Here is a 16,429-nt window from a genome sequence, read left to right as displayed (position 1 = left end):
GTGGTGACTGCAAGGATGCTTGCCTCATAATAATTCACCAGTCTATATATTTGTTTTGTGTGGTTTTCTGGACCTGTGTTTTATTTTACAATAAAAAGCATGACAAGTACTCCTTTACCTGGAATAAACAGTTTAAAAAAAGGAAGGAAGGAAGGAAGGAAGGAAGGAAGGAAGGAAGGAAGGAAGGAAGGAAGGAAGGAAGGAAGGAAGGAAGGAAGGATAGTTCAAGTGAAGAGATCAGGAAACCTACAAAATATTGCATAGCAGGTGCAAACTAAATATTAGGCAAGCCAAATAAATAAGTAAGTAAGTAAATAAATAAATAAAAAGCATCTAAAGGGGCCTTTTAGGTACCCTCCAAACCAATGAGAAGTTCTTAACACAACAAAGGATGGTGTCAGAAGATCTCTGGGGCCATAATTTCAGAGCTGGAAGATGCCTGAAAAAAAATTTTCATAGAGTTTCCTCATTTTACAGATTAGAAAACTGAGGTTCTGAGGGTAACTCATGCAAGCTCTGGAAAGCTAGTTCCAGAGCCAAGTCGACCACCCAGGTCTCCTAGTCTGGGACTTTTTTTGCCACAGGACAGACTTTGATTCCTTTATAGTTTAACCCTCCCTCCCTCCCTCCCTCCCTCCCTCCCTTCCTTCCTGTGGCTGAGTTGAACATTTTTTTTTCCTCTCCAGAACACTCCCAAGATAACATTTCAGACTGTATCCAAGGTTGGATCTTCTGGAGAAGGAAGATACAGAAGACACAGAAATGCCTTCTCGGATCTGGGTCTGGTTAGCTTGACAGCCGAGTTGCGTGGAAGCCCGGCTCTGAGCCTTGGGAGACTCTCATCTCAGGGCTCCGTGTTCTCTGCCGCCTCCCGGGCCCCTCTCGCTCCCCGCCTGCCGCCGGCCTCACCTCGATGCCGTTGCTTCTCCGCGGAGCACGCGCGCCTCACACCTGTACGTTTAAGGGTTACTCGTAACTGGATGCTGCGCGTTGCCGTATCTCACGGAAGCCCCGCATCCCTGGAAGGCACTAGATTTCCCCATTTTAGAGAGAAGAAAACTGAGTAACCGAGATCACAAGTAACTAGCCCAACGCGCCGCAGCTAGAAAGCAAGTAGTGCGCTGCGCTCCAGGGCCACGCTTCAAGGGACTATGCTGCCCTGCCTGGACCGTTTCGTAGTTCCTCGTTCACTGAACGAAACTGCATGTTAGCTTGTTTGTTTGTTTTTTAATTATTATATTTTGAGAGAGAGAGAGAGGGAGGGAATCGGTGTGTCTTTCCACTCATCTGTTCATTCACTGTTCGACTCCCGTGTGTGCCCCGACCGGGGTATCAAACCCACAGCCTTGGCGCGTCAGGACGACGCTCCAACCAGGAAAACGAGTTACGTTTTTCACGATATTTTGTCCAAAAAACAAAGTTGTATTCATTTCAGGGATCGACTCGATTATTCGCTATTGTTTTTTATAGCCACATCAAAGAAAAAGGAAATTAAAAGTCTGCAGAGTTCTTCCAGTGTGTGGTCCTCTTTTGTCCTGGATCGAGTGGCCACCCCGGGAAAATAAACTTTTAAAAAAAAGTGGAGAGAGAGAGAGAGAGACTCTCGGACGGCCCGGGCGGGAGAGCGAGGAGCGGGGGAGCCGCGGGGAAGGGCGAGGTGGCGGAGCTCGGGCCCGGGCGCCTGCTCGGGCTCCTCCGCTGCGGACTCCCGGGGAGCGCGGGGGGCGTGGCGCGGAGCGCGCAGGTCCATTCCCCGAGCGCTATGCAAATGAGATGCAAATCAGCGCGTGCGGCGGGCGCCCGCAGTTAGAGCCTGGACGCCCGCGGTCGGGCTCTCAGTCGCGCTCCCTCTCTCCCGTGCGCTGCGGACGCTCCCACTTGTTCACTCTCCCGCCGGGCCGCTCACCCCCGCCCCGCCGCGTCCTCCCGGGCGCGCCTCGCCGGTTCCCCGCACCGCCGGGTCTGCAGCGGGCGGCGGAGCGAGCGCCGAGCCTCGGCTCCCGGCCGCCTTCGCCGCGCGGGTGAGTGAGCCCGCCCCACGCTTTGTCCCGGCGCGGCTCGGGGGGTCACTCTCGGAGGGTGGGGGTAGGGGGCCCGGGGTCGGGACCTTCCCTCGGGAGCCTGCCCCTGACTCCCAGCTGGAGACGGGTTCCTACGTGCGGCGAGAGTTGGGGCAGGGGCGCGTAAGGGGACAAGCCCAGGACTCCAAGCAGCCGGGCTTTTTTGGGAGGTGAGGTGCTTGGGGACAGTGATGCTGTTGTCTGTTAGCGTCACCGCAGGACGTGCCTTGGATCTGAGGGGTTCGGATCGCCGCTAGCCCCCAAGGAAGAGAGGTGGGCTCTGCTCCCAGCTCCCAACCCCTGGCAGGAGGGCTCCGCTACGGCCGCGCGGGGCCGGGGTGACACGTTCAGGTCCTCCCAACCCAAATGTGAGACGGAGAAAGTAGGGCAGTGAAGGCTGCCGCGGGGTCCCAGGCAAAACTGGGGCATCGGGCGTTGCCGTCTTGCTCTCTCACTCCTTGCTCCTCGCTTAAGCCCGTCGCCTGCTCTGCCTCCTTTACTTCAACTAGGGCTCCAAGATTGAAGGACCCTTGTTTGCATAGCGTTGCATTGGAAAGTTTTGGATAAACTAAGTCCCAGGTATAGCTGTCAGAGGCTGAGGTAGAACTCCCTGGAACTTGTACTGCTATCACCCTTCAAGAGCCAAAGGACTGAATTTAGGAGTGGTTTAGCAGATGCGAAGATGGGCTGGTGGGGAGAGGTTTTCCAGGATTTTTTGTTTGGTTGGTGGAGACACACACACCCTGTGGATCATAACCGGAAGGAGAAAGACCCCACTCCTCTGGGACCTAGAGGGGGTGAAAGTAGCTGTTGCAATTCTGAAGGTGGATGGGCCTGGGGATGCACCTGGGCGGTGGGCATAGCGCCAGGCCACCGGTTTTCACCGTCTCTCCTCTCCCCAAGTTTAAAGAGCAGAGTCTGTGCAATGTCCCCACCTCCCCAGCCTTAGGGAACTTGCCCTAGAGCTGCATCCCCCTTCCAAGCGGGGCTGTAGGTTCTTCCTTGCCCTAATGCAGTCCTCTTGGTGCAAATGCCTAACTGTCGATACATTATTTCCAAGTGGGGGGACTTGAGAGGATCATTTGTGGAATCCCTCACACTTCAAAGCACCAGCTTATCCACAATGCAAGTCTCTGGGGGGAAGTGTAGATACTTCTGGTAACCTTATTGTGTTCTTAAAAGGCATTTCAGGTACTAGAAAAGTAGTTTTTGTTTTTCTCACTTTCTCTCCCCCCTCTCTTTTTTCCCTTAAATGCGTGACCTCCTTTCCTTCTGTTTTCTGTAATCCTGTCATAGCCTTTTCCCCTGCATTGCACACTGCAGGGACCGGAGGAAGGTGCCGCTGGCCCCACAGCATCCTAGGCCATCATGGAATGTTCTCTCCTGGTGCACAGAGTGAGGCTGGCCCTTTGTCTCCCACCCTCAGTGGGCCAAGAGCCTTGAGCCAGAGCAGGTAGGGTAGGAGCCTGGGCAGTTGGCCCTGGGTGGGGAGTGGCTGGACGCTGGGTGCTGGATTGGGTAGTGGGCACTCTGAGGGCTTGTATAAGAGCCTTTTCACCAGGATGTGCACGTCTGTCCCCTCATTCACTAAGGATATAAAAGGATGCTGGCCCTCACACAGCATTAGGCATGAGCTTGGAGAGTCACCCCACAGTGGTGAAGGATTAAGGCGTTTGGTTTCTTATACACAGTAACTGGGTAGCTGCAGCCTTGGAGTCGATTTTCTCTGTGTGAGGTTTATTGACCTCACATCAGGAGACTGTTTCCCTGGGGGCCAGATTTTGGGGGACATGCATAGAGAAGACTAGGCCCTTGGGAAGTTTCTGGTCTAATTGGTAGGTCAGGTGGAGGGATCTTAGACAGGTATACTCACTATAGGACTGGGGCCCCCAGCTGGCAGTTGTAGGAGGGTCTGCTGGGAAGGCTTATCAGAAAAGGAGGCTGGCCCAGGTGGTGCTGAGGGGAGAGGGGCCCAGGTAGTGCCAGAGGTGAGGGAGGAGTCTTGATCCTGGCTGGGGAGGTCTTCTCCGGCCTCAGAGGAATAGGTCGTGAATACTCTGGAGTCACAAGAATGACCCCTTGCTTCCCCCTCCAAAAAATGAGTCTATGAAACAGAACTAGTTGATTTATTATTGGTTCTTTGCCTATTAAGAGGATTAGGAGGTGGCAATTTGAGAATGCAGCCCAGCCTGGGTGTAGAGATTCAGGGGCCCCATGAACATGTGGAGTCTTATTTACTGTCTTTCTGAGAACATTACTTGGTATTTTGGAAATAGACCCCAAGGCCACTTGAAAGTCTAACTGCCCTTTCCCCCACTTCAAACCAACACACACTGGTTGGAAATTGTTCATTTTCAAAAGTTTCTTGTCCTATCCTTTCTATAAATGGAGTGACGTTTAGAAGACAACCCTTAGCAAGTAACCTTTCCCAACAGAACACATTGTCCTCGCCCAACTTGACTATTGAGCCATTTTCCTCTGACCAACAGAAGGTAGATGCGTGAAAAACATACAAGCGGATACTTGGGTGGCAGGTGGGTTCAGAATCAAGGAAACATCCAGGCAATAATCCAGAGGGAGGACATCACAGATGTCACCGTACAGAATAGGCTCCGTACCATGTGACTTCTGCCCCATCCCTTCCCTCTGCTACCCTCCTACCCCACAAGCACAGAAGGGTGAGTGTGCTGGGCTGGAGTCTGCTGTGTGGGCCATTCACCTCTCCCACCTGTGCCATTCTGCAGATGAATTCTCTGTGTCTTTATTGAGTTTGGGCTTCATGCTTTTGTTTGTTTTAAGCCAACACATTGAGCAAATAAATGCAGTTTTCCTTACACTCTCCAGGTGAGTGGACCTTGGTGTTCGTCACTATAGGTCAACAGTTGCATCCCTCCTGCCTTGCTGTATGCACCTGGTGTGCCAGGGCTGCAGCCCTTGTTAAATGGACAGTGACAGCCAGCCCAGTGGGGCAGGGACAAGAGGAGGGACAGTAAGAATTGCTCCCTGTTTACAGCTGGTGGGGTGGGGACAAGGCTGGAATTCCAGATGCTCACACCACCTTCTTTTCATGGCCCCCCTTGGTAGCTGAGGGTGAATGCTCACAATGGGCACCCCACCAAGGAGCTGTGGGAATTTTGGTGTAGACTGGCTTCTCGAATTTCCCATTGTCCCCATCCCACCGCTGTTGGCACTTCTGTCCCCCTTTCTCTTCTCTTTTCTCTCAGGTCCTGAGTACAGCGCCCTCTGGAAACAATAGAAACGGGATGAGGAGAGGATTTTCTTTTCTTTCAGATCTACTCCTGGATTTTCTTTTCCTGCTCTTCCCCCCCCCCCCCCCCCGGCCCCCAGATCTGATGCTAATTTGTTAATGAAGAACCTGAGTGTTTTCTCATAATCTTTTGGGAACCGAACACCTACAGTTTTGAGCTTTCCTAGTTGAGAATGCTGTTTATCTTTTTTGCGTTCAGAGACTGAGATTTCTAGTGAGAGTAGGTCTCCTTCAGATTTATGGCAGGAGGAAGCAGTGCAAGGGGAGACTGATCTCTGGTGTTAAACTTGGGTTCAGAGCCATCCCGTTCTCTGACTGGCTGGATATTCACGGGCATTGTGTTTAATCTCTGTGAATGATTCCCCTTTCCTCATCTGACAATGAGGATGGTTATAAAAATTAAATGACTATGTGAATTTAAGGCACGAAAGAGTGAATACTCAGCACTACCCTACATACCCAGTAGTGTTCTCTTTGCCTGTGGAAGGACCCATACATCAGCCAGCAAACATTAATTACGGACCTCCTCTCCGTCTAGCCCTGTGTAGGATCGTGAAACAAAGGCAATATGCTCAAGAGACTTTGGGTCTGTGTGGGGACACAGCTAACACGTATGAAGTAGTTAGAAAACGGACACGTTCTGTGGTACAGACTCAATTAGGGAACTTATGGGTGGCAAAAAATTCAGGGGTTGGAGTGGTCAGGAAAGGCCTCAAAGATGAGGAGGGAGGGTTGTCATGAGCAGGATCCTGAAGGGAGGGCAGGCACTGGCCAGGAGAGAGGAAGACTGAAACACTTGGCTCCAGTGTTCAGAACTCTCAGCTCCTCCTTTGTTGGAACCTGGTGCAAAACCTTTGACCCTGTGGTGAGCTCTCAACCATGCAAGACCTGCTTGTCCTGAGATTTATTTTGGGGGTGGCTTTCATTCTGGGCTTGTTTCCCCTCTGTTGCCCAGGATATTCCTGGAACAATTTTGTTTTAATTTTATGCTGGATCGAAAATAATGAGAAGCAAATTTATGGCCAGAGTGAAAGTCCAGTCCCATGGAAGACTTTTGGGTTTCCAGGGCTTTGTGCTCTTTCCTTAGGCTTCACGTATTGTAACTCATTTCCCGGTTCTGGAATGGCAGGGGTTAGCGCTGCAGGAGATCAGTCCACCTGACATCTGCATTATGCTGAGGTGGAAACTCTGGTCTAAGAGGCCAAAAGATGGGGTGGGGTGTGGGGCAGAGCTGGAAACAGCCAGAGTCTTACCCCACCCTGATGGAGGGTGCTCAAGGGAGTGGGAAGGCCTGACGTAGGCCAGAGGAATGGATGCAGATTGGTTCCATTCCTTGTTCCTCCTGGTTCTTCAGAGTCCTTGAAGTTTGTTCTGTTTAGCCTAAGGGTCTCTGGGGAGCAGGGGTAAATGTTCCTTTATCTGGACTGACTCTGTGATTACTGCCATCTGTCTGCCGCCAGGCACCTTGTATCTATCCACACAAAGTCCACCTACCTTAAAGCCCTAGCCCCCATCCCACCTAATATTCAGACTCAATGCCTATGGCTGACACTGTATTCTGGGTCTGCCTTGACTCTGGAATGCACCGTCCTTCACAGGAATTTTCACTCTTATGAACAGTTCGAGGCTCTGGCCATCTCCGCTGACTCTGGCAGGAGGGCTGGGCGAGGTAGAGTATTTCCCGGGGCTGTGTGAAAAACCTGGAAGAGCCCATGCTTCGGATCAGCTCCCACGCTGTCCAGGTCTCTGTGTGTGCGTCTGTAAATGCAGAGGGGAACCCCTTCTTTGCTTACCTGAGCAGGCTTTGGGCGGATGAACAAGTGCTCGGTTACCTTTTCTTGTGATGTGGTTGTAAGGCTTGGTGTCCCGCTGGTCTGTGAGCTCCTGAGAGCAAAAGCCTTGGTTCATCCTTGTGTCCTTAGACTTAGTTCAGTGCTTTACACACCACTAGGTGCTTGGACATCTGGGTTGAAGGACTGGCTAATGGGGTGAATGGAAGTGCTCAACAGAAGATTCTAAAGGATTTCCCGCCCCGGTGGGCATGGCTTAGCAGTTGAGCATCGACCTAGGATCCCGGTGATCGGAGTTCGATTCCTGGTCAGGGCACATGCCCGGGTTGCGGGCTAAGCAGCCGATTAGTGACTCTCTCATCATTGATTTTTCTTTTTTTTCTTTTTTGTTTTTTGTTTTGTTTTATTGATTTCAGGGAGGGGAAAGGAGAGGGAGAGAGAGGGATAGAAACACCAATGACAAGAGTCATTGATCAGCTGCAGCCCGCAACCCAGGCATGTGCCCTGACCGGGAATCGAACCCTGATCGCCCAGATCCTAGGTCGACGCTCAACCGCTGAGCCACACCCGGCCGGGCCATCATTGATTTTTCTGTCTCTCTCTCTCCCTCTCCTTTCCTCTTTCTGAAATCAATAAAGATATATTAAAAAAAAAAAATTAAAAAGAAAGGATTTCCCCTCTGCTGCTTTGTAAGAAGGCACTTTCCACTCATCTACCTCACTTCTACAATTGTCCTCTTTATGTTTAAGTATAACCATTCTAATTTTTCTCCTGCACTTTTTTTATGCATTTTTCCTGCTAAGTGCTAAGCCTATTTATTCATAGATCATGCCTAAAATGGACCTATTCCTTCTTTCACTCTCCAAGTCAAGTTCCCATTTGACATTTTTGTATTAGTAATCTCCCAGTCACTTGGTTACCAACCTTGTGGAAATGAATATGTTAATGAGGAGGTAACAGGTTGTGTCAGAGTGTACCTGGAGGAACACAGCCCTTACCCTGTAACTTGCCTCATATTACTACCTAAAACTTCTGTCTTCATAGTGGGGCCTCATGATGGGCATGGCACAATTAATGCAGTGGCTGCTGATTTTACCTCTTCATGTTTTAACCAGTGTTTTTGGGAGTTCTCAGGCTTTTTGTTGTGATTGGTGGCCACCTAGGGCACCAGCTGGTGGTAGATGACCACAGGGGGCTCAGCCACTCCCCCTGTGGACAGTCTGGTTGTCCCAGTCAGAGAAAGCCTTGGTTTTACTTTCATATTGCTGTTGCTCCTGACCAGACCTTCACTGGCTCGTACTTGGACTATTAACTGTGGCTTCTTTGTGGCACAAACACATTTTACACTTGATTGCCTTGTTAATCTTAAAACACAGTCTAATGGTGTCACTTCATATTCAGAAACCTTCAGTAGCCCTGCTTCTCACAAGACAGCCATAACCTGAAGTTCAAGGGCCTCCATAATTTGACCTCCAAACCAACAAGACTTGTTCACTTATTGCCCCTGAACCCAGTTTACACTTTTCTGTCTCTCTGCCTTTGACTGTGAGCTTATCTTTTCCTTGAATATTCTCCACTTGCCTCTTTGACTGACAAGTCCTTCTATTCTTAAATATTTGTTCAGGGGATGAATTAATTTCCTAATAACTGTCAGGCACTACTCCCCAAGTGGGGGCTGCCTCCAACCTCTTCACATTCAAGTTCTCTCCCTTACTTGAACGTCTGTAGCAATTAGTTCCTGTAAAATTCTTTTGAAGGCGACAAGTTATGTATTATTATGGAATGTTTATATATTCTGTTTAGTGCTTTTCATGCTAAAATTTGTATATGTACAACTACATTGGAAACAACTTCAAGAGGAAGACAGGACTAATGCCTCTATTTCCTCGGGCAGTGGCTCCAGAGCTGGCAGATAACAAAATCCTTTTGGGAGCCTTGCTTACAGAATAATCCATGCCTCCCTAGTCCCCAGCCCAGCGCCTGGGTGGGCTCAGGGAATTTCTGTTTTTACAAAGCTCCCCACGCGTTTCCACTGTCAGCCAGATTTGGGAATCAGTCTTGGTTGCTTTTTCACCATGTAATTCTTTCTTTGATTTGTGTATTAGGAAGGATTATTCAGAATTAACAGAGCCCGGCGGGTGTGGCTCAGCGGTTGAGCATTGACCTAGGATCCAGGAGACTGGCTCAATTTCCTGGTGAGGGCACATGCCCGGGTTGCGGGCTCGATCCCCAGTTGGGTGTGTAGGGGGCAGCCGATCAGTGACTCTCTCATCGAGGTTTCTATATCTCTCTCTCCCTCTCCTTTCCTCTCTCTGAAATCATTAAAGATATATTTTAAAAAAAGAATTAACAGAAACCAACTCAGGCTAGCTGAAGAGAAAAAAAAGGTAAGTGATGACATTCCATATTTTCTTGATTTCAAGCTACCATAGGCTGTAAGATTCATATCACTTCACTGTTTCTCAGGAAAAAAAGGACTTTAATATATAGTTTTAGAAAATTTTCTAAATTATTTTATTCACAAAATTGTGTACCACTTTCTTTATTATAATCAGAATCAAAATATTAAGATCCTTCTGAACTATGTTTGCCTACCAGAGTTACACATGATTTCAAGATGAATTAATGGTTTTCATAATCTATGTTCATGATTTATTTATTTGTTTGTTTATTGTTGACAGTATTACAGATGTCCCCCATTTCCCACATCCTTTGCCCCCCTCCACCCAGCCCCCGCTGCACCTCAGGCCTTCCTCACACTATTGTCTGTCTGTGTCCAGGGTTATGCATATATGCATATATGTTCTTTGGTTACTCTCTTCCTCCCAGTCTGTGATTCTGTTCCATGCATCCATGCCTCTGGACCTGTTTTGTTCGTCAGTTTATTTTGTTCATTAGCATCCACATATAAGTGAGATCATGTGATATTTGTCTTTCTCTGACTGGCTTAGTAAATATTTTCAACTTTGCAAGCTATACCATCTCTGTTAAAAGTATTCAACTCTGCCATTGTAGCATGAAAGCAGCCATAGATAATATGTACATGAACGGGCATGGCTGTATTTCAATAAAATTTTATTTACAAAATAGATAATGGGCTGGATTCGGCCATAGTTTGCCCACTCCTGCTTTAGTCTGTTAATATGGTGAGTTATGTTGACTGGTTTTCAAATGTTGAACCAGCCTTGCAATCCCTATATAAACTCTACTTAGTTTTAGAGCATTTGGTCTATACCTGTCTTTGCTTCTTAGCTTGTGTTGTCACCAAGCTGTGAGCTTCTCAGGAGCAGGACCACAATGTTACCACCTCTTATCTCCCAGCGAGCATATAGTCGGTGGCTAGGAAACATTTGTACCGGATGGAAACAACTGTGTGTGTCCACAGTGCCTCTGCTGAATTCCCTTTAGGGGTCCAGAGGAGGTGAGGGTTGTGTGGAGGAGTTGGGCCCAAGTGCTGTTACTGCAGGCACAGGCTGATCTTTCATTTTGGAGACTATTTTGGAAACATGACTTAAGCCTGGTCTGTGGGGCGCTGCTTTCTAATTACTCTCTCCTTTTCCTGAGGGTTGTGGTTGGCACAGTGGCTGCCAGGCCCAGGAACTCAGGCATCCAGATGCCAGCCCAGTGCTGGTGTTCTGATGGGGCTTGACTGACCCCTTTCCCGGGCCGCGGCCTCCTTTACAGAGGAGTGTGCCTGTGTGGGAGAGTTAGAGCAGGCGAGGCCGGCCCGCTGGCTCCTGAACGTGAGCGCGCTTGACCTTCATGTCTGTGGTGAGCTATGTGTTCACCACCTAGTGCTCTGGCGACATGGCACACTAAGCAGATTTTGTACAGGCAGATTGCAGAACCCATCTCAGCTACTCTTCCTCACTGATCAGGAGAGCCGGATGTGTGGTTGATGGGAAGGGTCTGGGCTTTGCAGCTGACAGACCTGGATTTGAATCCTGGCTCAACAACTTATTAGATGGTGAACCTGGGAAATTATTTAACTACTCTCGACTCATTTCTAAAATGGAGATGTCTGCAGTGTCCCAGCATGTGAAGGTTACATTAACTCCACACTCTGTCCACAGACTTGGGGAGAGGAGGAGAGACTTTAAGGATATAAAGCAGGATTAGTGGGCAAGTCTAGAGAGAGATGCAAAACAAATGGCAAACATGATGGGAACATCCGTTAGAAGACTGGGGTGTGAAGAGGTGGTATTGGTCGCTTTCTCCCTCCTCAGATACTCTGGACTGAAGGGTGGACAGGGTGACGCAGGGGCTGAGTCTCTGGTCTTGCTCTGGAGCAAGGAGGGGCCGACTGCCAGGTCTGGGTGATGCCTTGGATTGCTTGGCCCTTTCGTCTTTTCGATATTCAGCCTGGTTCACTGGTGTGGAAATGGGGTCCTGGGGCTGTGCCAGACCTGGGTTAGTGGAACCAATTTCATAATCACCTAGGATTTATAGTGCCAGGTCCATAAGACCTGGCAACAATAATAACCCTCCTTTATACAATTATAGGCCCTCACTGCTGGCAGAATAGGTTGACACAATCCTTACAACCACCCAGTGAGGAAAGGGTGAGGAGAGTCCCCTTCGAATGCCATCAGAATGCCCACACCTCTTTGTGCGCTCTAGGGTCTCTGTTTTCCTCTTGCCAAGGTTTGAGACCCCGGGTACAGCAGTTAGGGTATGAAGCCCCTCCATTTCTTGCAGACAGTCAGTGAGTTTAGGGAAGTGCTGCTTCCAGGCCCACCCTGCCCACCCTCTGAAGAAATCAGACCATGTTGTACTAGAGAGTTCATAAAACTTGAGGATTAAAAATTAGAATTAACAATTCTAATTTTTCCACCCTGAGATGATTTTATATTATTGTACCTTAAAACAACATTAAAACACAGATCTGCTTGTAACACTCCTGGTTATAAAACAATCTTAATCCTCTACTACATAAAAGATAAAATTCTAGCTGTTAACTTTGCATGCAAAATAGACTGCTGTCAGACTCCTGCCACATAAGATATTCACAGTTATCAATGAGTGGGGCTGTATTTTTCATTTAGTTAATGCTTTATAGTTTACTTAATGTTTTCACACATATAATTTTTTTAAATTGATTTTAGAGAGAGAAGAAGGGTGAGGGAGAGAGAGAAACATTGATGTGAAAGAGAAACATCGATTGGCTGCCTCCTGCATGCACCCTGACCTGGGACAGAACCTGCAACCTGGGCATGTACCTGACCAGGAATTGAACCTGTGACCTTTTGGTGCACAGGACGTCACTCAGTGCCACACTGGCCAGGGCTGTTTTGACACATTTTGCATTTAATCTTTGTCAGTTTTATGATGCTATTCTTATGCTCATTTTATAGTCAGTGGCCTAAAGGTTAGGGAAGTTAAAAAGAATTTGCCCAATTTAACATGGCCACAGTCAGGTCACTACTCTAAGCAGGGGGCATAAAGTAGAGGGCACGTGCTTCTTCCTGTATGACCTTGAACAGGTTTCTTTATCTCTAAAACCGGGATAATACAGCTATGCCATAGGTTTCTGTGAGGGTTAAGCAGGATAACCCAAACGAAGCACTTGGTGTAGTGCCTGCCATATAGTAAGGGCTCAGGAAATGTCAGGTATTATTATGATGCTCTCTTTTAACTATTCCACAATTAATGTTTCCAGTTTTTATTCCACTATTATGAGTAACACTGCTATATTATCTTTGTCTAAATGGTTTATTTTTTCTGTTATGTCATTTCCTTGAATTATATTCCAAGAACAGCATTACCAGGTCGAAAGATATGATCCTCTCTTTTTGCTTCTGGTTAATATTGCCAAATAGCCTTTTAGTGAGATGATTCCCATTTAACAGGCCGCTACTCAACCCGTGAGTGATCCCTCTTCTGTGGGTGGTACTTCCCTGTGACCTCTCAGCCCGTCAGAGGGCCCATCAATCATTCTTAATGAAGGCGAAAAGACCAACAGGTCCTAGACTGGTTGGAGCCAAACCTTGTAAAATCAGTTGTGCCTGCAGCAAGACATAGACCAAGCTGGTCAGCAAACTGTACTGACAACACCAGGAATTGCTGGATTCTCACCTGCTTTCTGCAGGGCTCCGTGGGAGGTCTTTGCATGTGCACTGTAGGTACATATGAAGGAGAGTAATGTTTAGGGAGGCAGGAGCTGCTTCTGAGCCCTGCGATTGCAGGGGGAAAGACTGTGTATGGGGACCTGGGGTGGCTCCAGACTTTATCTATGAGGGTGTTCTAGTTTCTCAGTGCATCTATAATGAAAGTATCACAAACTGGGTGGCTTAAAACAAAATAAATTTATTCTTTCAGTTCAGACTAAAAGTCTGAAATCAAGGTATTGACAGAGCCATGCTCCCTCTGAAGGCTCTAGGGAAGTCTCCTCCTTTGTCTCTTTTAGCTTCTGATGGTTTGCTGGCAATCCTTGGTGTTCCTTGGCCTTTATATGCATCACTTCAGTCTCTGCCTCCATCTTTATGTGGCCTTCTCTCTTCTGAGTCTGTGTCTGTTCACATGATATTCTCTCTTTATGTGAGGACATTGGTCATTTGATTACAACCCACCCCACTTCAGTATGACCTCATCTTAACTTACAAAACCCCTATTTCCGAATAAGGCCATACTCACAGGTTAGGGTGTTAGGACTTCACCATGACTTTTTGAAGGACACAATTCAACCCACAGCAGAGGGGCTAAGATGAGAAAATGGAAAGTGTCCATTTTCTCTATCAGAGGCTGCATTGTGTTGGGGTTATTGATGGAGATGTAGCAGTGCCACCGGTAGGAAGGCTGGCATTGTTGTCTAGGGTCAGTGCTGCTTCTATTCTTGGACTTCTCCACCCTGCCCACCCTGGGGACTGGTCTCGGACTGTCTAGTGACAGTGTGGAGCATCAGATGGATCTGGCTGGGGTCATGCAGCCAAGAGAGAAAGAGCTGAGTTACTGATGGGATGTGGTTTCCCAGGAGCCAGTGGGGAGTGGGAAGGAGAGCACAGGGCTGGGCAGATATGCAGATCTCGTGCTAAGCCTTAGGCGAGCTAGAACACGTGACTTCAGTTTCAGGTGCGGGGTAAGACCAGATAGCTTCTGTGGACTCTTCCTGCTTTGGCATCACATAATTCTTATTTGAGAGTTGATGTTTTAGAGAAGCGCACGCTCTTTGACCCTAAGGATTGTTGTGAGTCTGTCTGAGTGACAGTGTGTGAGCAGCTGACATGGGAAGGGTGACATTGGGGACAACCAGATGGAGCTTGGTATTTCCCATCCCAGGCCTTTCCGACAGGACTTTATTCAAGTCACCTTCTCTGTGAAGCCTCTCCGGGGCACCCTTTCTAAAATGTCAACCCCACCCCTGGTATTTCATGTCCTGGCTTTAGTGTTCTCCATATTCTTAACCCCTGTCTTACATGACTTATGTCTTACTTCCTTGTCTCACTTTTTGTCTATTTTCTCCACTAGATGGTAAGCTCCTGGAGGAGAGAGATTTTCATCCAATACTAAAAGATTGTCACATACGAGGCACTCAATATATATTTGTTGAATGTTGAATAAATGAAGGTATAGTAAACTTGATAAACGGGATAAAATTTTAAAATTTTACCTTCAAGGGGTGTCAGTCTTTGTTGGCGCCTGGCCCCCAGCCTAGCCTGCCCAGGGCCTGCTATAAGTAGCACCTGCTTTTGGAGGGATAGTTCCAGTTACCCATTGCTGGTAACAAAACACCCCCGAACTTAGCAGCATAAAACAACATTATTATGCTCAGCATAATCATATTAATAATAATATATTGTTTCTTATACTCAGGTGTTTTGTGGTTCAGGAATTTGAATAGGACATGAGGGTGTGTGGTTTGTGAAGACCTGAATGGCTCAGGTGACTCAAATGGCTAGGAGCAAGAATCATCTGGAACCTTCTTCACTTACTATCAGGTTACTAGGCTGAGATGACTTGAATGCTGGGCTCAGCTGGGACACATGCTCCTAGTGTGCCCACATGTGGCCTTTCTCTGAGGCTTGGGTTTCTTCACAGCATGGTGAATGGGTTCCAAGAGGGGGTGTCCCCAAAAGGAGCATTTGAAAAATTAACATTCCCTTAGAGCCAGGTGGAACCTGTCTAGTCTTTTATTACCTGACCTCAGAAGTCAGTGTCACTTTCATTGTGACAGGCAGTCAGAAGCCAGCCCAGATTCAAGGGGGAAGAGCATAGATTCCCCTCTACTTTGAGGGGAGCAGTGTCAAAGATTTTGGGACCATGTTTTAAAACTGCTGCAGGGATCCCACTGTATAGGTCTTTATTTTGGCAGACATATGCTTTTATTCCTCTTGGGTAAACACATAGGAGTGGGATATCGCTGGGTTATAGGATAGACCTGGGGTTAGTTTTATAAGAAACTGCCAAAGTGGTTGTACCGTTTTTACATTTCTACACCTATGTATCCGGGTCTGGTGCTTCTGCATCCGCATCGCCGCTTGTTGTTGTTAGACTTCTTAATTTTAGCCATTTTGGTGTCTATGTAGCAGTATCCCCAAAATGGTTTCAATTTACATTTCCCGAATGATTAATGCTTTCCCCCCCTTATGGATATCCAGTTGTTCCTGACCCATTTTTTTGGTAAAAATACTTTCTTTTTTGTCAGGTACTATTTTTAATCCTTGTTGTGCAGATGAAGCAACTGAGACAGAGCTGGATTAAATAATTCATTCACAGATCCTACAGTGGGTAGACACAGACCCAGAATCTGAACTCTGAGCCTGGATTTTTAACCAGTGTGCTGTTTCCTTCTCACACTGATGACTCGGAGGCTTTTGAGCTGGGTGCCAGGCAGTTCAGTGTAAAGCCCTGGCAGAAAAGTCAGGAAAGGGGGTGAGTTTCCTTTGGACTTGGGTTGAGGAGCCCGTGGGATACCTGAGTGGGGAGAAGACAGAAAAAGAAGGGCAGAACAGGTAAGGAGTGGGGAGCTAAGCAAGGAGGGAGGGGCAGGGCTGCTGAAAAGGGACATAAGCCTAGCCTCAGCCCTGCCTTTTCTGTTCAGTGCCAGGGGATTGGTCCCATGTCACATCAACTCTAGTCAAGAAGAGCCTGTGGAATAGGCAGATATTAGTCTCACTCTTTGGAATCGAGGCGGGAAGGGTGACATGAGCAAGAGTCATAAGGCTAGAGAAGAGAAATAGATGAAGCGGGGCAGGGAGAGTTAGCCCTGAGCATGATTAGGCGAGGGTATAGAGCTGGCCTACTCCGTGCCAAATAAACTTGGTTTTAGGCCTTAATTCCAGCCAGGCAGCTCATTAACTACGTGAGCCCAAGCA

At 47.9% G+C, this 16,429-nt stretch overlaps 1 protein-coding gene across 1 annotated transcript in view; it reads left to right on the top strand.

The window, feature by feature from the left end:
- The first annotated feature begins 1,933 nt into the window (after window positions 1–1,933).
- Window positions 1,934–16,429, top strand: part of MYLK (myosin light chain kinase) — a 229,387-nt gene continuing 214,891 nt past the window's right edge. The window contains exon 1 of the mRNA XM_087818186.1: window positions 1,934–2,021. The gene's annotated coding sequence lies outside the window, so the exon portion shown is untranslated. The remainder of the gene's footprint in view (window positions 2,022–16,429) is intronic.

This window comes from Miniopterus natalensis, chromosome 6 (assembly GCF_054644295.1).
Source record: "Miniopterus natalensis isolate mMinNat1 chromosome 6, mMinNat1.hap1, whole genome shotgun sequence".
Lineage (NCBI taxonomy): Eukaryota > Metazoa > Chordata > Mammalia > Chiroptera > Miniopteridae > Miniopterus > Miniopterus natalensis.
The sequence above is the reverse complement of the archived record's forward strand: the minus strand, read 5'-3'. Positions and strand labels throughout refer to the sequence as shown.